Consider the following 24,948-nt stretch of genomic DNA (forward strand, 5'->3'; position numbering starts at 1 on the left):
AGCCCATCTGACCAGGTAGTCTGTACCCTCAAGCATTCCTCCTCCTCACTATTTACCACTGCGCAAACTTACTGATCATATCTCCTACCTTCATATCTAAACTATTAACGTAGATTACAAACAGCAAGGAACAGGCACTGAACCCTGTGGTATGCACTAGTCACAGGCTTCCAGTCACAAGAACCTTTTCAAGCTTTTACACTCCACATCCTGCCAATACGCTAACTCCAATTTACCAAATTGCCCTAGATCCCATGGACACTTACCTTCCTAACTAGTCTGCCATATAAAACTTTGCCAAAAATCTTACTAAAGTCCATACAGACTTATAAACTGCACTACCCTCATCTACACACCACGGAACCACCTCAAAAAATTCAAATTTTTTAGGCATTTAGTCCCCCTTAAAGCTATGCTGACAATCTTTAATTGATCCTTGCCTCTGAAGTTAATTTTGTCCATCAGAAATTTTTCCAATTATATCCCCACCACACAAGTCATGTTGTGGCTGTACAGGACATTGGTTAGGCCATTTTTGGAAGACTGCATGCAATTCTGCTCTCACTCCTGTAGAAATAAAGTTGTGAAACTTGGAAGGGTTCAGAAAAGATTTACAAGGATGTTGTCAGGGTTGGAGGGTTTGAGCTATAAGGAAAGGCTGAATAGGCTGGGGCTATTTTCCCTGAAGTGTCGGAAGCTGAGAGCTGACCTTGTAGAGGTTTATAAAATCAGTGGGGCGGGGGAGGTATGGATAGGGTGAATAGTCAAGGTCTTTTCCCAGGGCCGGGGGAGTCCAAAACTAGAGAGCATAGGTTTAAGGCGAGAGAAGAATGATTTAAAAGAGACCTAAGGGGCAACTTTTTCATGCAGAGACTACAACATGTATGGAATGATTTTGCCAGAGGAAGTGGTGGAGTCTAGTAAAATTACAACATTTATAGGGGGGTATATGAATAGGAAGGGTTTAGAGGAATATGGGCCAGATGCTGGCATATGGGACTAGATTAATTTAGGAAATTTGGTTGGCATGGACAAGTTGGGTTGAAGTATCTGTTTCCATGCAGGTCTATGACTGTTACTCTCTAGACTCACTAGTCTGCATCTTCCTGGATTATGTAGACAGACCAACGAGGGGAGAGGCCATTTTGGATTTGGTTCTCAGCAATGAGCCAGGGCAGGTGTCAGATCTCACTGTGGGAGAGCACTTTGGTGAAAGTGATCACAACTGCCTCACATTTAGCATAGACTTGAAGAGTGAAAGGAGCAGTTACCAAGGGAAGATATTTAACTGGGGAAAAGGAAATTATGACACTATCAGACAGGAGTTGGGAAGTACAGCCTGGGAGCATTTGTTCCACAGAAAGGACACAGCAGACATGTGGAGACTATTTAAGGGGCAGTTGTTGCAAGTGATGCACAAATTTGTTCCTCTGAGACAGGTAAGAAGGGGTAAGATTAAAGAACCTTGGATGACTAGAACAGAGGAGCATCTCGTCAAAAGGAAGAAGTCTGCATATGTAAAGTGGAGGAAGCAAGGATGTAGCTCAGCTTTAGAGGATTACAGGCTTTCTAGAAAGGAGCTCAGAAATGGACTGAGCCAGGAGAGGGCACGAGAAAGACTTGGCAAGAAGGATTAGAGAGAACCCAAAGGCCTTTGAACTCATATGTGAGGAGTAAGAGAATGATCAGGGAGAAGGTAGGGCCGTTCAGGGATAGTGTAGGGAACTTGTGCGTGGAGTCTGAGCAGATAGGGGAAGCCCTAAATGAGTTTTTTGTTTCAGTTTTCACCAAGGAAAGGGAACTTGTTGTAAATGAAAATTTAGAGGAGCTGGGATACAGTCTTGACCAGATCAAGATTGATGAAGTTGATGTGCTAGAAATTTCGGAAAACATTAAGATAGATAAGTCCCCGGGACCAGATTAGATTTATCCTAGGCTGCTCCGGTAAGCGAGAATGGAAGTTGCTAAGCCGCTGGCGAGGATATGTGCCTCCTCACTCTCCATGGGAGTTGTACCTGAGGATTGGAAGGAGGCGAATGTTGTTCCTCTTTTCAAGAAGGGTAACAGGGAAATCCCTGGCAATTACAGACCAGTCAGTCTTACGTTTGTGGTCAGCAAAGTTTTGGAAAGAATTCTGAGGGATAGGATTTATGACTATTTGGCAAAGCATAGTGTGATTAAAGGCAGTCAGCATGGCTTTGTGAGGGGCAGGTCGTGCCTCACAAATCTTATTGAGTTCTTTGAGGAGGTGTCAAGACAGGTTGATGACGGTCGAGCAGTGGATGTGGTGTATATGGACTTCAGCAAGGCATTTGATAAGGTTCCTCATGGTAGGCTCATTCATAAAGTCAGGAAGTATGGGATACAGGGAGATTTGGCTATCTGGATTCAGAATTGGTTGGCTGACAGAAGGCAGATAGTGGTTGTAGATGGAAAGTATTCTCCCTGAAAGACAGTGTTGAGTAGGGTCCTGCAGGGCTCTGTTCTTGGGCCTCTGTTCTTTGTGGTTTTTATAAATGACTTGGATGAGGAGATTGAGGGGTGGGTTAGTAAATTTGCAGATGACGAAAAGGCTGGAGGTGTCATCGATAGTATCGAGTGCTATTGCAGGCTGCAGCGTGACATAGACAGGATGCAGGGCTGGGCTGAGAAATGGCAGATGGAGTTCAATGTGGATAAATGCAAAGTGATGCATTTTGGAAGGTCAAACTAGAATACTGAATATAGAATAAGACAGGATTCTTGGCAGTGTGGAGGAACAGAGGGATCTGGGTGTGCAAGTCCATAGATCCCTCAAAGTTGCCACCCAAGTGGATAGGGTTGTTTAAAAAAAAGCATATAGTGTTTTGGCTTTCATTAACGGGGGATTGAGTTTAAGAGCTGCGAGGTTTTGTTGCAGCTCTACAAGTCCCTGGTGAGACCACACTTGGAATATTGTGTCTAGTTCTGGTCACCCTACTAGAGGAAAGATACAGAAGCTTTGGAGAGGGTGCAAAGAAGGTTTACCAAGATACTGCCTGGACTGGAGGGCTTGCCTTATGAAGAAAGGTTGAATAAGCTTGGACTTTTCTCTCTGGAGAGAAGGAGGAAGAGAGGATACCTGACCGAGGGGTACATAACAGTGAGAGGAATGGATAGAGTCAATAGCCAGAGACTTTTCCCCAGGGCAGGATTGACTGGTTAGAGGAGTCATAGTTTGAAGATATTAGGAGGAAGGTATAAAGGAGACGTCAGACGTAGGTTCTTTACACAGAAAGTTGTGAATGCATGGAATGCATTGTCAGCTGTGTGGTGGAAGCAGAGTCATTAGGGACATTTAAGCGACTGCTGGACATGCACATGGATAGCAGTGAGTTGAGGGGTGCTTAGGTTAAGCTACTATATCTTACATTAGGATTAAACCTCGGCACAACATCGTGGGCCAAAAGGCCTGTTCTGTGCTGTACTTTTCTATGTTTTATGTCTATTATCCCTACCACCCCTCTTGAATAATGGGACCACATTAGTTAATGATTTTTGAGAGTTTGTGATTACAGTTACTTCATATCGACAGTTGATGATTTGTAAGTAATTTTCTGACATTTATTGAATTTGTTAGGAAGCAGCATGGTAGATCTGATAAATTAGTTAAGTACTTTTAAAAAAGACACAACGTGACAACTTGGGATTGTTCGCTGTTACCAGAGGACAAACAGGCTGAAATTGTGGAACGAGTTGATCATGTTAAAGATACTTAGGTAGCATCCTGCTCTCAAGTGAAGATGGTAGGGAACTCTTCCCTGTGTCTTGCTTCTCTTTTTCAGGTCCATCTTCCATTCGGAGAAGACAGCTCTCTGTGGATTGCCTGATGAAGACCACTATGTTCCATGGAGACCACCAGATGAGAGCCTTCTGAAGGTGATACCAGAGAGGCCAGTATCCTGTCATCAAGTCACCTTTTAGTTGCACATGAAAAGTCCTTGACAGTGGTCCAGCTCCCTCAGAAGCAGCTCTCAGTGTCAAAACGTCTGACACTCCTGCTTATATCTGTCAGCCAGGGCTCCCTGCTGAACCAGATTAACAGCCCCAGTCAGAGAATTCATATTCTATGAAGTCTACGCGGCGGACCTCATTACAATCACTACATTCTCTGCTCCCCTGAGATCTTGGTTTACCCTGGTGCAAGTAATGTACGCTATGTCAGTCAATTTTCTACATCCTTTTGGCAGCTACTCATGATGGTAGGTGACCATTGCCCCTTGTCCGTCTTCATCTGAGGGTTAGTTTACTTTCCGAGAGCAAAATCTTCTTATTTCTGATAAATGTTGCACTCATAATCGAGTAAACAGGATTCAATAAATCATTTGTTTATGTCTGTGGAAGGCAAGATACTAATGTCACAGTTAGTGAGGTTTCACGCTGTACAGGAAATACCAATAATGGAATACTGAGTGACATAGGTTTAATAGGGATCCCAAATGCCAACATCTGTACTTCAGACTCCCTTCCAGGAGCCAGAGAGGATTTGAAATGCCAAAGCTCCTGAAAAGTCCTCCCAACTCTCCCAGCCAGGGATATATCACATCTAGGCCTGGGGTTTGTTCACTTTCAAATCTGCTAATACCTCTTCTCCTTCACAATGCTAATCTGTTCAGGTATATCACAGACTCTTCCTTGATTTCTATATCTGCATCATCTTTCCCTGCAGTGAATATAGAGCAAATGGTTGGTGGGGGGTGGGGGGGGGTATGTGATGTTGTGAATTTGGGGGTTATGGATCTGTAGGTGTATGGGGTGGGATGGGATACAGACTGCAGCAGGACATGTCGTGAGGAGAGCTTGCAAGACCAAGGATGGGTTTGTCAGGTCCCTGGGGCTTTTTGTATGGTCACATAATTGATTAGCATCAGTAAAGTAGGTTTATCACTAACCCACCTCCCTCCACGTTAGTAACATTGTAAGTGATTGACATGCTGGTTTGGTTAAAAGTCTGCTGTCTGACAATGAACCATTCAGATTTAATTTGTTGCTACACTGGAAACTCGGTGAACCTTTGGTTGTGCAAATGGCCCTCGCAGATGTCATTCTCTGGCACCAATGTCACTGCTGAACATTTGTTTCCCTTGGACGATTCTTCAAATCATGTCAGAGAAGATAGTTGCATTTCTAACACAAGTGACCTTTTGACATTGGAACGAGATAGAATTGTGTGTGATCCTTCCATTCTCGAATGTATTTATTTGAACACAACAGGAAAATTTGAGTTCAGTCATGGTTAGTACTTCCAGCTGTTTCTTTTAGACAGCTTCTAATTCTAGCCCTTGGTGTTTGTGATATCAAGGATATCCAATGATCACATTTTGAAGATTTGTCTGTAGTAAGGAGGCAATTGAATAATTCCTCCAAACCTGTATAATCAGGGGTATCGTCTGAATTTTAGACCCTGAAGTGTTGGCACACACTAGACAATCAGGAGGATACGAAACCTCAACTAGTTAATGTGAACTGGGAACTAACAGTTGCCCACCACCACTAACCTTTAACCAATAGGGACCATGGCGTAAATTAAAAATCACTTTCACCAAAGGAAAACATTAAATTTTAACTTGAGTGTAACAACTTTCAATAATGGTAGAAGCGATTCAAATTGTTAACAATCTGCTCCCATCATAAACCACTCAGTCGCATTTACCAAAGGAAACTGGCTCTGGCTGAGGTTCTTGTTTTACTGCAGAAGTGCGTGCCTGAATTCTTGGGCCATACAATGAGTTGCATATTAAAAACTATCACCGAGGAGAGTGGAGCAGCTAAGTTGCTATTTTAAAGTGATATTCATAAATACATGGAGCAAAGCTGGTAAAAATTAGGATTTAAAGTTACTAATAGTCGTGACGACCACTCCTTCTTCCATTGTTAGAATTAAGGAATTCAAATAACAAATAGTGTTTAAGGGGGCCAATGTGAACCAAATAAAATACAATGCAAAATTGGCAAATAAATCATCATATCAGAGAATGGTTACAGCAATGGAGACCTTTGTAGTCTTGCTCCTGTTCATAAAGCTTAGCATCCCATCTGCATTTTAACTGCATTTCCAAATCTTCTCTGCTAATGCCATGATTTTTGCACATGTATATACAGGCCCCTGTGCTCCTGCACCATCCTGTGGAACTGTACCCTTTATTTCACATTACCTGTCCCTATTCTTCCTCTCAAAATGAATTATCTCACAGTTCTCTAATATACAATTCATCCATCACTTTTATGACAATTCCTCCTGTCCTTTTGAAATTTAACACAAATCAAAATTAATTCAAATTCTTTCAAGTATCATGTCATCTGCAAACATTGAAACTGTGCCCTGCAAACCAATATCCAAGTCATCCATAAAGGGTAAGGATCCTAACATTCAATACATTTTGAAAAATGTACGCTGTATTGTCTATGTACGCTGTATTGTCTACTCTGGAGTGTCAGAAATATTGAGGAGTGTACAATCAGGAAATTGCTGCTGCTTTTATCCTATTCACTCCTGAGATGTGGCCATCATTGGCTTTCGGGTAGTCAGCACAATATATATAATCTGTTCTCATCCTGAAGGAAGCTGCTGTGATAATAGACACTGCCACTTTCCTCTGGACTGCTCTGGGAAACCTGTGGTTGGTCATCAGCCATGATCATTGCTGACCTTTTTCAGGCCATTTCTGGTTCCAGCTAATTTGGTCAATGCTGGGATTTCTTTTCACAATTATTTCACTATTACATCCTTCAGCTATTTTTCAACTAAAGATCCATCCCACCCTGGCAATGTTTTTCTACAACCTCTACCATCGGGGAGAAGGTACAGAAGCCTGGACACATGCATAAGCTGGTTTCGTAACAGTTTGTGCCCTACTGTTGTTCGAATACTGAATGGACTCACAAACTCTAAACATTCGCCTATACCCGTGCTTTTGTTTCTGCCGCTGTTCACCTATCATTTACTTAGCTATGCCATTTAACTATGTGATCTGCCTGTGTTGCTCGCAAGAGAAAGCTTTTCACTGTGCCTCTGTACACGGGACAATAAATTCAATTTAGTTCAATTCAACTAAATATAGCCATTGAACTCCCAAATTCTGCTTTAAGCAGCTTCTGACAGTGGAGAAATAGATCAAATCCATTTACAACTTTGTCAATTGTTTTATATGTCCAAAACCTGTTGGCTGCTGACCAACTTCTCATTTCAGGAGGGATGGAATATGTCGAAGTTTTTCTCTACAGGAAGAAAGAGCATGTCTGCCTGTGTTCTTTGCCACACTCTTCAGATCCCATCTGAAGGAGCATTCCCCAGCAGGGTAGAAATCAGCCTTCCCTGTCAACTTCATTTTATTTTTAACTCTGTTAAATGTCTCCTGAGCCTTTTCTGCTCCGGTGGAAATAATCCCTGATGAGGGAAAGATCAGCTCAGGGTGTAACTGCATATTATGTTTAGAACTGAACTGCTCAGTCACCAGCTGGCAATGGGTTCTTCAGTCGAAACTGAGTGTCTATTCAACTGGAGGCAGAAAAACCTAACAAGCATGCTTTTCTTTGGAGAGAAGGACAAATCAGACTTCAATGAAGATTGTGAGTCCACGTGGAACAGTGTCAGGACAGCTAAAAGTATGGGGGCTTTTTTTAAAATGGTAATCTCAGTGGTTTACAATATTCTATCAGGGTACATATCATATAAGGATGCTGAGGCATTAATAGAAGTGCACAGACTTGGAGGGGTCAGTGGAATGAGGAGTGGAAAGTTGGAGAAATCTTTTTACGAAAATTCACATGTAATCAGACATTTGTATAAAGTGTGAGGATTTATTGAAATTGGATTGAAAAAGGCCACTCTGCCCATCACACCAGTGTGGATTTTTAAAAACGGTAATTAGTTCTACATCATTGCAATGCTTTACTCTTCAACTAAATATCAAGTTTCCTTTTGTAAATTAGCATTGAATCTGTTAGCATTATATTTTCTGACAATACAGTCCACATTGTGTTAAAGAGTTTGCCTCTTTTCCCCTGTTTCTTTTGTTAACTACATGTCCTTGATTGTGTACCCTCTCACCAGTGAAAAGACATTCTCCTCAGTTATGCAAGGAAGACACCACTTAATTTTAAACACTCTTAATGTGTCCTTGCTTAAATTTCATTCATGATAACAAATCCTTCTTCTCCAGCCTCCTAAAGGTACAGCTATTTTGCAAGTGGAGGTTTTTGGGTCAGAGGTTATTAGTGCAACCAGAATTTTATTTTGGATTTACTAATTAGTTGTATCTCAGACTGCCACGCTGAGATTTGCATTTGTACTTCTGGAAAATTAGTAAAGGGTCTGGATTATTAATTCAGTAAATTAGCATAATGCTGTCAACTAATGGAGTTAAAATCAGAAGAAATGTTTTGAAATCTATAATACAAACGAAGCTGTGATTATTTATCAATGTAGCTCCTTCTTTACTCCATTCTGTATCCCATCCAAAATACCCTGTCAATCGGAAAGTTAAGTGACTGTTTCTGACTGTTTTTAACCATGTATAGTAAGAACTGTAGTGTTCTACTTCCAACTGTTTAAACTGATTGTATATGATTGAGTGTTGCATCCAAGAACACGAACAAAATTGGAACATTGAGAATCAGCAGGTGATGTCTACAGTGTTTGGAATCATATCCAGCACAAATTATGATAATTTTTGATGTTGGATGTCAGTCATCTCAGCTCAAGGACACCTCTGCAGGAGTTCCTCCGGGTAGTGTCTTTGCACCAAGCATCTTCAACTGCTTCACTCATGGCCTTCCCACCAGCAGTAGGTCAGAAATGAGGATATTTACTGATGATCACACAAAGTCCAGCATTGCTGGCAACTCCTCAAATATTGGAGCAGTCCATGTCCAAATGCAAGACCTAGAAAAGTGGAAAATAATATTTGGACCACACAAGTGCCAGGCAATGACCATCTCCAAAAAGAGACAATCACCCCTTGACATTCAACCACATTTCCATCATTGAATTGCCCCACTAGCAACTCCCTGGGAATTACAACTGATCAGAAGTTAATTGGACCAGCCATATAAATGCTGTGGCTACAGAAGCAGGTTAGAGTCTAGGAGTTCTTCAGCGAAAAGCTCACCTCTGACTCCTGCATGTCTGTGGATCATCCACCAGGCACAAGTCAGGCATGTGATGGAATGGTCCCCACTTGCTGGATTATTGCATTTCCAACAAGTGAGTGGAGAGAGATTTGAAAAAGACATGAGGGGCAACTGTTTCATGCAAATGGTAGTTCACGTGTGGTATGAATTTCCTGATGAAGTTGTGAATGTGGGTACAATTACAGTGTTTAAATGACATTTGGATAAGTATATGAATAGGAAAGATTTGAAGGAATATGAGCTAGGAGGAGGCATGTGAGACTAGTTTAGTTTGGGATTATGTTCAGCATTGACTGGATGGATTGAAAAGTCTGTTTCCATGCTGTGTGAATCTATGACCATTGTGTACAAAACAACTCTGCATCACAATAGCAAACATTCAGCCCTTCTACCACCAACATTTAGTGGTAGTAATGCATTCCATCTACAAGGTAGATTGCAGAAATTCACCAAGGCTCTTTAGATAGCACCTTCCAAACCCGTGACCATCTTGAAAGACCAGGGCAGCAGATATATGGAAACATCACTACCCACAAATCCCATCCAAGGTGACTCTCACAATCCTGAATTGGAAATATTTCGTTGCATATTCAGTCTAACTGAGAAATAATCCTGGAATTCCCTCCCAAATGGCATTTTGGGTCTACCTACAGCAAATGGAATGCAACAGTTCAAGAACCACCTCACCACCACATAATAGAGATGGGCAATAAATGCTAGCCCAGCCAGTGGCACCCACATCTTGTGAATGAATACAAAGCAAAACACTACTAACCTCTGAATATTGCCTTTGTTTTGTTTCTCAGCTTTCTATTGCCCTTCCTAACATTCTGCGCTCCATTTTGAGGTTTGCTTTCATCCTGCTGAAACTATATTTGATTTTCTAGGCCACTGACATCCTAGTTTTGCAAGTCCCCCAAATCCACTAGCAAACCATCAACCTCACAGCCAAGACACTGCTTCTGACCCCCACCACTGAAGGACAAGTACAGGTCCCACCTCCTCTGTAACAGGTCACAAAGTCCCACAATTCCAGAGCTCTCACTCCTGCATAAGATCGCAATCCAAACACTGAGGTCATATCCTCCTCCTACTACATTCATTAACATGTATCCCTGGAATATAAATCAGCTCATACAAAGTGCAAGAGGCACAAGGATCTGAGTCATATTTTTCTTGCTTTTATGTCATATTTTCACATTTCTAACCATTTTTCCATTGATAGAAAAGTGTATTTTTAGGAGTGAATTATAAATTTATTTCACCTATGCCAATTGTAAAATAAAATAAATTTTTGCAAAATAGGCCTCTGAAAATCAGACAGTCCCACAACCATTAACAGCAAGAGAACTATGATCTCAACTGAGAGTTCCAGAGAAATGCATTGTCCATAACGTGTTGGAATGTCCTCTCCAATTCAGCTTCAGGAGTCAAGCTGAACCAAGAGCCTGAGTACAAAAACCCACAGAATGGCAAACCCACAGAATGGCAGTCACGTTTTTGAATTGGAAAGACTTGTGGGTGACATGAAGTAAAGTCAAGGAATAGGGAGAGAGAACAGTTAAATACGTGGCTACAGGGATGGTGCAGGAGGGAGCGGTTCTGGTATCTGGATAACTGGGGTTCTTTCTGGGGAAGATGGGACCTCTATAAACAGGATGGTCTACACCTGAACCTGAGGGGCACAGTATCCTTGGGGGGAGGTTTGCTAGTGCTTTTGAGGGGGGTTGAAACTAACTCTGCAGGGGCATGGGAACCTAGACTGTAGCTTTAGGGTGCAGAACCTGGAGTGTAGGGAGGTTAGGAACATGGCATCAATCTCAAAGGAGGGTGCCTGTAAACAGGAAAGTGGCTTGAAGTGTGTAAAATTCAATGCAAGTATACGAAATAAGGTAGATGAACTTGCAGCATGGGTTGGTAACTGGGATTTCGATGTTGTGGCTATTACGGAGACATGGGTAGAACAGGGACAGGATTGGCTGTTACAGGTTCCAGGGTTTAAATGTTTTAGTAGGGTCAGAGGTGGGGGTAAAAGAGGGGGAGGTGTGGCATTGCTTGTCAAAGATAGTATTACAGCGGTGGAAAGGACGATGGATGAAGACTCGCCATCTGAGGTAGTTTGGGCTGAGGTTAGGAATAGGAAAGGTGAAGTCACCCTGTTAGGAGTTTTCTACAGGCCTCCTAATAGTCCGAGAGACGTAGAAGAAAGGATTGTGAGGATGATTCAGGACGAGAGTGAAAGTAATAGGGTGGTTGTTATGGGGGACTTTAACTTTCCTGATATTGACTGGGAAAGCTATAGCTCGAGTTCGTTACATGGGTCGGTGTTTGTCCAATGTGTGCAGGAGGGTTTCCTGTGTGGGCGGCACAGTGGTTAGCACTGCTGCCTCACAGCGCCCGAGACCTGGGTTCGATTCCCACCTCAGGCAACTAACTGTGTGGAGTTTGCAGATTCTCCCCGTGTCTGCGTGGGTTTCCTCCGGGTGCTCCGGTTTCCTCCCACTGTCCAAAGATGTGCAGGTCAGGTGAATTGGCCAGGCTAAATTGCCCATCGTGTTAGGTAAGGGGTAAATGTAGGGGTATGGGTGGGTTGCGCTTCGGCGGGTCGGTGTGGACTTGTTGGGCCAAAGGGCCTGTTTCCACACTGTAATGTAATGTAATCTGACACAATATGTAGACAGGCCAACAAGAGGTGAGGCCATACTGGATTTGGTTCTGGGTAACGAACCAGGCCAGGTGTTAGAATTAGAAGTAGGTGAGCACTTGGGGAACAGTGACCACAATTCGGTGACTTTTACTCTAGTGATGGAGAGGGATAAGTGCACTGCAGGGCAAGAGTTATAGCTGGGGGCAGGGAAATTATGCTGCGGTGAGGCATGACTTAGGATGCGTGGCTTGGAAAAGTAGGCTTCAAGGCAAGGGCGCAATTGATATGTGGAGCTTGTTCAAGGAACAACTATTGAGTGTCCTTGATAAGTATGTACCTGTCAGGCAGGGAGGAAAGGGTCATGTGAGGGAGCTGTGGTTTAATAAGGAATTGGAATCCCTTGTTAAAGGGAAGAGGGCGGCCTATGTAACATCTGGATAGGAATAATGTGATCAAGGATAGTCAGCATGGTTCTGTGAAGGGCAGATCGTGCCTCACAAACCTTATTGAATTCTTTGAGAAGGTGACTAAGGAGGTGGACGAGGGTAAAGCGGTAGATGTGGTGTATATGGATTTTAGTAAGGCATTTGATAAGGTTCCCCATGGTAGGCTACTGCAAAAAATATGGAGGTATGGCATTGAGGGGGAGTTGGAGGTTTGGATTAGGAATTGGCTGGCTGGAAGAAGACAGAGGGTAGTAGTTGATGGTAAAGGTTCATCTTGGAGTGCAGTTACTAGCAGTGTTCCACAAGGATCTGTTTTGGGACCATTGCTGTCTGTCATTTTTATAAATGACCTGGAGGAGGGGCTAGAAGGTTGGGTGAGCAAGTTTGCGGATGATACGAAAGTCGGTGGAGTTGTTGACAGTGAGGAAGGATGTGTCAGGTTACAGCGGGATATAGATAAGCTGCAGAGCTGAGCACAAAGGTGGCAAATGGAGTTCAATGTGGGTAAGTGTGAGGTGATTCACTTTGGTATGAGTAACAAAAAGATGGGATACTGGGCTAATGGTCAGATACTTAGTAGCGTGGATGAGCAGAGAGATCTTGGTGTCTATGTACACAGATCTCTGAAAGTTGCCACCCAGGTAAATAGTGCGGTGAAGGCGGCATATGGCGTACTGGCTTTTATTGGTAGAGGAATTGAGTTCCAGAGTCCTGAGGTCATGTTGCAGTTGTATAAGACTCTGGTGCAGCCGCATCTGGAGTATTGTGTGCAATTTTGGTCACCATACTATAGGAAGGATGTGGAGGCACTGGAACGGGTGCAGAGGAGGTTTACCAGGATGTTGCCTGTTATGGTAGGAAGATCGTATGAGGAAAGGCTGAGGCACTTGGGACTGTTTTCATTGGAGAAAAGGAGGTTTGGGGTGACTTGATAGATGTGTACAAGATGATTAGGGGTTTAGATAGGGTTGACCACGAGAACCTTTTTCCACATATGGAGTCAGCTATTACGACGAGGCATAGCTTTAAATTAAGGGGTGGTAGGTATAGGACAGATGTTAGGGGTAGATTCTTTACTCAGCGAGTCGTGAGTTCATGGAATACCCTGCCAGTAGCAGTGGTGGACTCTCCCTCTTTATGGGCATTTAAACGGGCATTGGATAGGTATATGGAGGATAGTGGGCTAGTGTAGGTTAGGTGGGCTTGGATCGGCGCAACATCGAGGGCCAAAGGGCCTGTACTGCGCTGTATTGTTCTATTGTTCCATTGTAAAGGAAATTTGCAGAAACATGTTGCTGTGATCTAGGCTACACATTTTGAATGGGGTCAGTAAGTAGATTCAGTCATAGCAACCTTAAATGGAACAAAAAAGATTGCAGGCGAGAGCTGGGAGCGGGACAAATTGAATCATCTTTCATCGGTCCAGTCACATAATAGACAAAATAGCCTGCATTTTACTGTATCATTCAAATACCCGATGAGGTCTCATAAGATTCAGAAGATTGCAAATGAAGTCATTTGATTTAACTCAAGCATGACAACTGCTGCTGTAGGGCAGCCCAGTGTGTTTGTTAATTCATAGCACATTGTACTGATTGAAGGGAATCCCTTTGGAACTATTGCATTTTGCTGTAGGTAATGCAGTTTAAAAGATTCACAAGTATTCTGTTGTGACAACTCTTTGGACAGATTGGACAGTCATTTGCAAAGACGAAACCTAGATATCTGGTTCCCACCTCAAATCCTACAGTCCACGCTACTGAATAATGAGGAATCAGACAGGGAAGGCAAACACTGAAACAAAAAGAGCTGATGATTTAAAGGACTCATTTAAAGAAACCCCTGTGCTGCAGAGAATATCTAACATCAGATTCACTCAAAATCAGAGAAAATTTACTAGGAGGCATTGTGCCCAACATGTCTGTGCCTATCTCTGAAAAGTTATCTAACCGAACCTCAGCTACCTGCACTGTGTCTGTAACCTGTTGGACATTCTCTTCAAATAGACTGCTTTTTGGATGGGGCGAGGAAAACTGCCTTTACCATATTTTCAGTCAGTGAGTTCCAGGTGTTGACAACATTCCCTCGATGTATTTGCTCGGCTGTGTGGACCTTGGAAGTTGGTGCTTGGAATAGCAATGGCACACCAATCAGTGTGTGCAGAATCTCCGAGTGACTGCACAAACAAGAGGAAGCCTCGGTGTTCTACGTGAAGAAAATGTTTCCATATTCTGCATCTACTCCTTTTTCCAATTACATTAACTTTATGCCCCCTGGTTTTTTTTTCCCACACCATTGCTACAGTAAATAGGTAATCTGCACTTATTCTGTCTAGGCCCTCATTATCTTGTCTATCTCAAGTGTCAGCCCTCGGCCGCCTATATTCGAAGACAAATGGTTGCAGCCTCTTTCCTCATAGTTAACATTTACTAGTGTTGACAACATCCTTATAAATCTCCATTCCAATGCAATCACCTTTTCTCTCTGATATAGTCACCAGAACATTAAGTCCTATGGATACTGGTTTCCAATCAGTATTACATACAGTTTGAGCATAACTTCCCTACTCTACTAATTTATGTCTCATCTAATAAACAAAAACATGATGTGGAGGTGCCAGTGTTGGACTGGGGTGGACAAAGTAAAAAAAAATCACACAGCACCAAATTATATTCCAACATTTGGAAGTACAAACTTTTGGAGTGCTGCTCCTTCATCAGGTAGCTACTTAACCACTTCATTGACCAGTCCTGTTATACTTAAGGATGTTTGAGCAACCATTCTAGGATCCTTTTGTCCCTCCACACAACTTAGCAACCCATCTCCTGCCTTATTTCCACTTATCGTATATGGCCCATCCCTGTTGCACCTCCCAAGGTGTATAATCCCTGAGTGCTTGAGAGTGAAACCCATTTTCTTTTGATCACATAATATTCCTGATGAAGGGCTTTTGCCTGAAATGTCGATTTTCCTGCTCCTCGGATGCTGCCTGACCTGCTGTGCTTTTCCAGCACCACTCTAATCTAGACTCTGATTTCCAGCATCTGCAGTACTCATTTTTGCCTATATCTTCCTACAGTCTACAGATGTCCTCCATACTGTCAACTGCAAAGTCAAACCACTTTTCACAAACGTGCAAGGCAGACATTGGAAAAGAGCACTACGGATTGGGAGCAAATAGTTAAAGAGCAAGTAGAGTGCAAGGGAATTGGTTAGCTGGGCTGGCTAGACAGCTGGTTTGCAACGCAGAGTAATGGCAACAGTGTGGATAGTGACCCACACATTGAACCAGTTCTGGTAAGACTTTACTTTCAGGGTTCCATCATTGTGATATCAGAGTGCACACAGTGCCAGTATCACTGGTGATTGTGCCAAATACAGAGGCTACCCAAATGAGTTTCCCACTTTGCTCCAAACAGAGGAATTAAATGTCAAAGTGTGTATAGATGGAGGGTGGTGTTGTGAGGTTGTGACATAATTTGCTATCACAGATAGAGTCCCCCTAAAGTCATAGAGTCATACAGCATGGAAACAGACTCTTCAGTTGAACCAATTCATGCCAAACATATCCCTCCAGACCTTGCCTATTCATGCACTTATCCAAATGTCTTTTAAAGGTTGTAATTGTACCCACATCCACCACTTCTTTTTCCACAAGTGAACCAAACCCTTTATGCAAAAAATTTGCCTTTCATGTGTTTTGTAAAGTCTTTTCTTGGAGCAAATTAGATCATTTTAAACACTGACTGACTTCAAACCTGGGATGTTTCTTGTCGATTTCAGTGCATGAATGCAAGTGAAACGGGGATAGGTTTGAACACAGTATATTTAAGTTTCCCTCAAAAAAAAGGCTTCTTCTTAGTGAATTATTAACTGACAAGACTGATTAAACTGCTACCTGCACACCAAGCATCGAAATGCTTTCTCTATTGTATACATTTTCACTGATTGGCTGTCAAGAACATCGCATTCCTTGACTGCTTTGGGTTCTCATGTCAATCCAATGAAATGAGGATGATGTCTGCTGGGCTGCATAATTTTCTGAGTCCTCAGGTGACCCAACAGGTCAAACCTGCACAGTCACAGCACTGTGAGCAGTGAGGATCCTGTAGAAAGGGTCTCTCAAGCCAGGGTTCAGTTCTTGCCTTGCTGCTTTTGTTTCTTTGCTACAGCAGAGCATTATAGGAGAGGGGGGGGGGGTGTCAGTTAGCTCAGTTGACTGGACAGCTGGTTTGTGATGTAGAGTAACACCAACAGCACAACTTCAATTACTGCAACAGCTGAGATCACCATGTAGGTTCCTCCATTTCAATCTCTCTGTGTCTGGCATTGGCATTCCTGATGCCATTTCGCCCTTGCCCCACCCCCCTCCCCACTTTCCAGGTCTGGGATGCTCAGATATAACCTAGGGCGGAGTCTTCTCCCCATTTAACAACTTTGCTGGTGCTATCCCTGTAGTTGCACGAGGGGGAGTCATACAATCAAATAGGAAGTGGGCCAATTTGGTATCTCATGAAACTTAGGCTGTTTCTTCACTTATATGAAAGCTAAGGCAAGAGATACATTCCCTTTATTATGACATGGAAGTATATTATTATTCCTTCACTACGTACAAACAAAATGCTGGAACACCCTTCCCAATTGTCGTATCTATATGTCTGCATGATATGGACTGTATCAGTTCAAAAAGATGACTCACCGTCTTCATCTCAAGGGGAATTGGCAATAAGCAACAAATGCTGGCTCAGGCAGTAATGCTCACAACCTGAAAATAACCATTTTGAAAATAGAACGCTGTAAGAAAGCTTGACAGGCAGAGAAGGTCATTTTGAGACAGAGATATAGATAGAAACTCAAACAGAGATAACTGAAATAAAGAGAGAGAGACCGATAAGGATACAGGCATCCATTGAAGGTTAGGACCAGCAAATGCATGGCGAAAACAGTGTCTTCAAATTCCGAGTCACACGCCATCTGACCTCGAACTATACCGCTGTAATTTCATGGTCACTAGACCGATATCGTGGTACTATGTTCTTTATAACAGCGTGGGTGCACCTACACCACATGCACGACAATGGTTTAAAAAGGCGTCTCATCACGATCTCCTCGGTGACAATTATGGATGAGCAATAACTGCTGGTTTAGTCAGAATGCCGACATCCCACTAAAGAATAAACAAAAAAAATGAACTCTTTGTGCAGAAATATTGAATTCAAATCGTTGTCATTGTGTATTTCAATGCTCCGCAACTTACTTGCGACATTTTGAACGTTGTGCATTCACCTTCCCTTCATGCACCTTCCAGCATTCTCCTGAGGAACGGAGACTCATTATCACTGTCTCTCCGATGCAGCACACAACTTGCCTTATGGGCAATTAGTTCAGATGAATTTAAAAATAGTGTTAGGAGTCGGAGGTGGTGGATATGCTGGGTCCGCGCCTGGAATTCATCAAAGTGCCGGATTTCTGATTCTGCTTCGAACATTCGATCTTACATCGTCCCCGTGACAAAGGACGCGCCATTCGGTCAATATTGACTCTTCAATTTCCACGTTTTCGTACCTGAAACCCTGCAAGAGTTCACTCGCTTTCCTTTGTTGCTTGAAATCTTGGAAATGAACCTCAGACAGTTATCTCTAGCAATTTCCGTTCACTTCCAACGCCGCAGTTTCTGCTCATTCTGTGGCGCGAAAGGCGATATCCTAGCACCAGTCATGGCTACTCGATATCCCAGAGATCCCTGCGCCTTTGAAACCGCTCGCCCCCAACCCCACCTCCGCAGGAGGTGCGGCACAACGCGCAAATGCGGCAGGTGCCGGCTGCCGGCAGTAGACAAGGACGCATGCGCAGAATGTGACCGGGGCCGGTAGGATACGAGAGCGCATGTGCACTAGCTGTCTGCGGCCGTCATTGAAGGAGAGTGCCTGCGCGGGAGCGGCAGCCGGCCGGCAGTGGACGAGAGCGCATGAGCGAGACGTGCCGGCGACCAACCTTGGGGAAGTACGCATGCACGAGACGTGCCGGCGCCTGGCGGTGAAAACAAGCGCATGCGTAGGATGTGCCGGCGGCCGGCCGTGGTGGAGGGCTCCTGAATTGTTACTGGAGAGCGGGAGGCCTCCCCCCCACTACCCCCCCCCCTCTCCACCGGACCCCAGATGGAAGAAAGAGAGCCGAAGGGCGGTAGGTAACTGGATAGGCGGGCTGGCCGGCCCGGTGGGAGGCCGATCCACTAACTGGGCCCGGGTAAAGAGACGGTGGCTCATCTCCCGCCTCCCAGCACAGAGCTGCACACACCCGGAAAACAGACAGTCCCAAACCCAGGGATCCATTCATATCCCAATCCTGGATCCCTCCTGATCACAATCCCTTAGATTCCTCCTAGTCCCAATGCTAGATACCTTTTGATCACAATCCCGAGGATTTTTTCCTGATTCCAATCCGCTGGATTCCTCCTGATCCCTGATCCCAGATCCCTCCTCGTCTGAAAGCGAGAGATCACTCCCCAACCCTGCCAACATTCCTGATCCCGATCCCAATCCCATCTCCTCCTGATGCCAACTTCATATATCCCTCCTGATCCCCAATTCATTCCTGATTCCAATTCCAGAGGACCCTCCTGATTTCAGCACCATCCGGATCCCAATTCCATATTGATTCCAACAGAGAGTTTCTGGATTAGTGGTGCTGGAAGAGCACAGCAGTTCAGGCAGCATTCGAGGAGCAGCATAATCGATGTTTCGGGCAAAAACCCTTCATCTTCATTACCCTTGCTCCAAGAACTGAAATGCTCCATTCTCCCTCCCCCATTTCCTGATATTGTCCCTTCCTCCTCTCCATCCCAAATATTTCCAATAAGTCCCAGATGTTTGCTGCTCACTCAATCACAATACCGGGGGATTTGAAAATAGATTAGATTCCCTACATGTGGAAACAGGCCCTTCGGCCCAGCAAGTCTACACCGACCCTCCAGAGAGTAATCCACACAGACCCATTTCCGTATATTTACCCCTGACTTATGCGCCTAACAATATGGGCAAATTAATATGACCAATTCACCTAACCTGCACATGTGGGAGGAAACCGGAGCACCCAGAGGAAACCAAAGCAGAGACGGGAAGAATCTGCAAACTCCAAAAAGACAGTCGCCTGAGGCAGGAATTGAACCTGGGACTGTGAGGCAGCAGTGCTGACCATGAGGCACCAAATCACCCACATTCAATAATAACTTGATAAAAATTTGGAGGGAAAGAAATGGAAGGTTACAGGTAATGAGAAGGGGAGTGAAGTTTCTGAATATCTTTAGCAAAAAGCTGACTTAGGTATGAGGGCTTTTTTCTGATTTATCCTAGGGAGTGAATACTGACAGCAATAGCAACACTTATTATCTCTCTCTGATTGCCCGTGTGAAGATGATGGTGAACCCCCATCTTGATCCTTGCGGTACAGATATACCTACAGTGCTGAAGGGAAGGAGTCAACGGCTGCAGCCTCAGAAATGCTCTGAGGGTCCGCATTTGCTGATCCCCACTCATTTACTTCCAGTTTCTCCAACAGCAGCTAGCACAGACCTTGAAGTTCAACTCAGCTGCTGGAGAAATGTGAGCGAATGTATAAGGGAATTCTAGGACTTTAAAGGAACAATAACGTTGTTTAAATTAGGATGGTGAGTGGATTGGAGGGGAACTTGCAAGTAGTATTGTTTTGAGCATCTATTGCCCTTATCCTTTCAGGGAGGTGATGCTATAGTTTACTGTTGGACAAGTCTTGCTGAAGTGTACTCTGGAGGTGGTACGCTTTGCTGTCATTGTGCATTAGTCTTGAAGGGACTGAATGTTGAAAGTAATGGGTTGGGCGCCAATCAAGCAGGCAGCTTTGTGCTGTGTTTTGTTGAGCTTGATGAGTGTTATTGGAGCTGCACTTATTCAGACAAGTGGTGAGCATTCCATCACACTCCTGACTTGTTCCTCCAGATGGTGAGCAAGCCTTGGGGACATCACCACAGGAAATTACATCACCACAGGAAATGTCATCACCACAGGAAACCTAAATACATAAATGAAAACTGGACCATAGCACCAGTGCTTCATCTGGAGGCTCACTGAGTATGGTGACGAAAAATCTGAAACTGAACCTGCCAGCTCAGCTAGCAAACCTCCATCCAGAAGCTTTGGGGAACCATTAATGAAGCAGCTGAAAATGGTTTGACCTCAGACAGCACCCTGATATCAGTCCTGTTGGCACTTATGGCACAGTGGTAGTGTTTCTACCTTTGAGTCAGGAGGCCCGATCCAACTTTCACCTGCTCATGAAGTTTGTAATAACATGTCTCTGAAATGGTTGATTAGAAAATTAATATCGCTCCTTTAGGTAAGGAGATCAGAATTGCACACAGTTCTCCAAGTGTAGTTTGACTTCTGCCCTGTAGCAAGACTTAACCTGATATCAATGTTTGGAGCTGTTGTAGCACACTGGTACTGACCCTGCCTCTGAACTAGGTTCAGTCCCACTTGCTCCAAAGATGTGTTATACCATGACATTTCTGAACAGCTTGGTTAAGAAGAAGTCGGCTGAATTCAGTAGAAATCAGAAGGAAAAGGTGGAGAGTCATACCAAACACAGAGTAAGATGTAGATAGATGTTGAAGTCCTATTCATTTCAGCCGTAGGATATCACTGCTGGAGTTCCTCATAATAATGTTGAACAGAAATATGGGCGGCACGGTGGCACAGTGGTTAGCACTGCTGCCTCACAGCGCCAGAGACCTGAGTTCAATTCCTGTCTCAGGCAACTGACTGTGTGGAGTTTACACGTTCTCCCCGTGTCTCCTTTGGGTGCACCGGTTTCCTCCCACAGTCCAAAGATGTACAGGGTAGGTGAATTGGCCATGCTAAATTGCATGTAGTGTTAGGTAAAGGGGTAAATGTAGGGGAATGTTTCTGGGTGGGTTGCTCTTCGGAGGGTCGGTGTGGACTTGTTGGGCTGAAGGGCCTGTTTCCTCACTGTAAGTAATCTAAATTGTATTGCTGCTGACGGTCCACTGCACCTCGCAGATTCCCTGTTTTGAGTATCATTAGTGCTGTGGATCACTTGGCAGTGTGTTAGTGCCAGACAACATAATGGAAAGGTATGCTTAGTGTGAAAGCAGGACATATTACTAACCCAGTAATATAACCAAATTTCTTTTCTGTTCTTTGATCTTTCGTAGGATGTGAGCATTCTGGCAAGCCCCACATTTAACCAGCCCCCTTGAACTGGCTAACCTGCCAGGTCAGTTTGGAAGACAGTTAAGAGTCAACCACTTTGTTTCAAGTGCGAAGGTACTGTATACTTCTGTGCTCTCTTTCTCTGCTTCTTTTGCACTGTTCCCCTGGCTGATCCCTCATTCCACCTTTTGTAAACTTCAGATCATCTCAGAGAAGGGGAGTCCAAAATTATCGGGCATAAATTTAAGGTGAGAGAGGAAAGGTTTAAAAGGGACCTCAGGAGCAACTTTTTCACACAGAGGGTGGTGTGTGTATGGAACAAGCTGTCAGAGGAAGTGGTGGAGGCTGGTACAAATACAACATTTCAAAGGCATCAAATTTGACAGTGGGGCTGAATGGCTCATTCCTGATTTGTACGCTCTCCTTAAAGAGATGGATTTAAGCAGAGGATTGATAATGGCCGTCAGAATTCTGAGGTGTTTGCACAGAACAAATCTGGAGAAACTATTTTTTCTGTCAAGTGCACCAGTAACCAGAGGCCTTAGTTTGAAAGTAGTTAGTAGATGAACCAGACAGATAATGGGAAATGTATTCCCAGAAAGGTTTGCTGTGATCTGACGTATCCTAACTGCGTGTGATTGGAAGTAGATTCTGGAGGGAGTTTTAAAGGCAGTTGGACATGTACTTAAAGAAAAATATTTAGCTGAACCACAGACAGAAGGTCTCGTGGGGCAGTGGCACACGAATAGGAAGGGTTGAGAGGGATGTGGGCCAAATGCTGGCAAATGGACCTGATTAATTTAGGATATCTGGTCGTCATGGACATGTAGGATCTGAAGGGGCTGTTTCTGGGCTGTACATCTGTATATCTCTGTAACTCAACTTCATGCACCTTAACTTGCACCATGTTCCATTCCCCAATCATCCCTGTGATTGTGGTTCTTTATTCTTGGTTAACCTCATCTTTGTTTTAAAATCCACCCACGGCCTTACCTGTCTTCACCCTTTTAATGCTTCCATCCCAGCAATATCTGAGCTGTTATTGTGGCCTACTTAGAAGGTAGTTGTGGTAATCTTAGAACTCCTATAATGTGGAAATAGGCCCTTCAGCCCAACAAGTCTACACTGACCATCCGAAGAGTATCTCACCCAAACCCATTCCCCACATCCCTTACTTTTAATTATTTTTCCCATTGCCGGACATGATTTGGCTGCCGAGCCTCTAATTACCTTGAATTCCCTCCAGAATCTTTTTGCTTTGCTCTTCCTTTAAAATGCTACTTAAAGTCTTCCCCTTTGTTTAAGCTTTTGGTCACCTATCCTAACGTCTACTTATTTGGCTTGGTTCAGGTTCTGTTTGCCCTTCCAGTGAAGTACTTCTACTTATAGAGCCATATAGCACGGAAACAGGCCCTTCAGTTCAACAAGTCCATGTCAATTGTACTGCCAAACTAAACTAGTCCCACCTGGCCTGGTCTTGGCCCATATCCCTCCAAACCTTTTCTATTCATGTACTTATCCAAATGTCTTTTAAACGTTCTAACTGTACCCACATTCACCACTTCCTCTGGAAGTTCATTCCACATGTGAACATGTGTAAAACCAAATTGCTGCCGATTTTTTTTTTTAATCTTTCTCCTCTCACCTTAAAAATACTCCCCCAGTCTTGAAATCCCCTAAACCTGGGGAAAAGACACCTGCCATTCACCTTATCTGTTGATCTCCCTCATGATTTTATAAACTTCTATAAGATCACTCCTCAACCTCCTACGCTCCAATGAGAAAAAGTCTTGAGGATAACTAACTGCACTAAAGGTGCAAGAATCTCAGAATCCCTTCAGCATGGAAACAGGCAATTCGACCCAGCAAGCCCACACTAACCTTCCAAAGAGTATCCCAGGCAGACCCATTCCCCATTTACCGCTGACTAATGCACCCAACTTGCACATCCCAGAACACTGTGGGCAATTTAGCATGGCCAATTCATTTAACCTGCAGGGCTTTGGATTGTGAGAGGAAACCCACACAGGCACGGGGAGAACGTGCAAACTCCACACAGACAGTCGCCTGAGGCTGGAATTGAACCTGGGTCCCTGGCACTGTGAGGCAGCTGTGTTAACCACTGAGCCCCGTGAATGAATTTTCAAGTAAACCCTGTCTAGTTTTTCCAGGTCAGGTATTCTTTTCCTTCCAAGTGACAGCTCCTGGGGCCCCAATCTTTGACTTTTTTTTATTTTGCAAATTCATGTCAGTGTATGTTGTCTCGACTGGAGCATTATGTGCAGTTCTGGACACCGTACTTTAGCAGGGATATCAATATGATCAGACAGGTGCCGAGGAGATTTCCAAGGATGGTGTGAGGTATGTGGGGCTTGAGTTCTATGGAGAGAATGGAGAAGCTAGGTCTCTTCTGGTCTCTTAGAGTTCCGCAGTATGAGAAGTGATTTTATTGAAACATGTAACATCCTGAGGGGAATTGGCAATGGATTTGCTCAGAGGATGTTCATAGAATTCCTACAGTGTGGAAACAGGCCCTTCAGCCCAACAAGTCCACATCGTCCCGAAGAGTATCCCACCCAAACCCATTCCCCTACCCTGTTCCTCTACGTTTACCCCTGACTAATGTACCTAACTTGCACATCCCTGAACACTGTGGGCAATTTAGCATGGCCAATTCACCTAACCTGCACATCATCCTTATGAGAAGTACAGGAAACATTTTAAAAATTAGGGATAGAGGCATAGAGACGGAAACAGAACCGTGGGACAAACCAGTCCTTGCTGACTATAATCCCAAATTCGTACCACCTGCCTGCACTTGGCCTGTGTCCCTCCGAACATGTCTTATTTATGTAGTTTATCTTTAAAGCATTGTCACTGTACCCGCATCCACCGCTGGAAGTTCATGCCACACGCGAAGCACTCTGTGTGGAAAATAGAAATTGCCCCTCATGTCTTTTTGAAATCCCTGTCTTCTCACCTTATAAATACGCCCCCTAGTCTTGAAATCCCCCATCCAAGGGAAAAGACACTTGCTATTAACCTTATCTATACCCCTCATGATTTTTACAAATTTTATTTAAGACAGTGATGAGGTAAAATATTTATCTACTATTTGTCTCAGTGGGTAATTGTTCTGTGTAATTGTCTTCCCCAGAGAGCAGTGGGGACTGAGTCACTGAATGTTTGTGAGGCCCAAGTTAGACAAAGTCTTGATTAACAATGACAGCAAAGAGTATGGGGTAGACCCATCAAACTCAAATTTACTATTGCAGCTGAACGGCTTGTTCCTGATTTGTACACTCTCCTTCAAGAGACGGATTTAAGCAGAGGATTGAGAGAGGCCGTCAGAATTCTGAGGTGTTTGCACAGAGCAAATCCGGAGAGACGATGTCTTCTGTCAAGTGGAGCAGTAGCCAGAGACCTTAGTTTGAAAGTAATTCGTAAATGAACCAGACAGAAAATGGGAAATGTATTCCCAGAGAGGTTTGCTGAGCTC

General features: G+C 43.9%; 2 protein-coding genes across 3 annotated transcripts in view; one reads left to right on the forward strand and one right to left on the reverse strand.

Annotated features, from left to right (window-relative positions):
* The window catches only part of LOC140455441 (major histocompatibility complex class I-related gene protein-like), a 51,120-nt gene extending 32,957 nt beyond the window's left edge, over window positions 1–18,163 (reverse strand). The window contains exons 1-3 of the mRNA XM_072550315.1: window positions 17,501–18,163; window positions 17,223–17,410; window positions 16,943–17,008 (exon numbers count right to left, since the gene is read on the reverse strand). The gene's annotated coding sequence lies outside the window, so the exon portion shown is untranslated. The remainder of the gene's footprint in view (window positions 1–16,942; window positions 17,009–17,222; window positions 17,411–17,500) is intronic.
* Window positions 18,164–18,189: 26 nt separating this feature from the next.
* LOC140455438 (uncharacterized) overlaps window positions 18,190–24,948 on the forward strand; it is a 37,442-nt gene continuing 30,683 nt past the window's right edge. The window contains exons 1-2 of one of the 2 annotated variants that reach the window (XM_072550308.1): window positions 18,190–18,426; window positions 21,452–21,563. The gene's annotated coding sequence lies outside the window, so the exon portion shown is untranslated. Of the gene's footprint in view, window positions 18,427–19,675; window positions 19,910–21,451; window positions 21,564–24,948 lie in introns of those variants that run through there. The other variant, XM_072550309.1, reaches the window with a different exon arrangement.

This window comes from Chiloscyllium punctatum, chromosome 30 (genome assembly GCF_047496795.1).
Source record: "Chiloscyllium punctatum isolate Juve2018m chromosome 30, sChiPun1.3, whole genome shotgun sequence".
NCBI classification, from domain to species: Eukaryota; Metazoa; Chordata; class Chondrichthyes; order Orectolobiformes; family Hemiscylliidae; genus Chiloscyllium; species Chiloscyllium punctatum.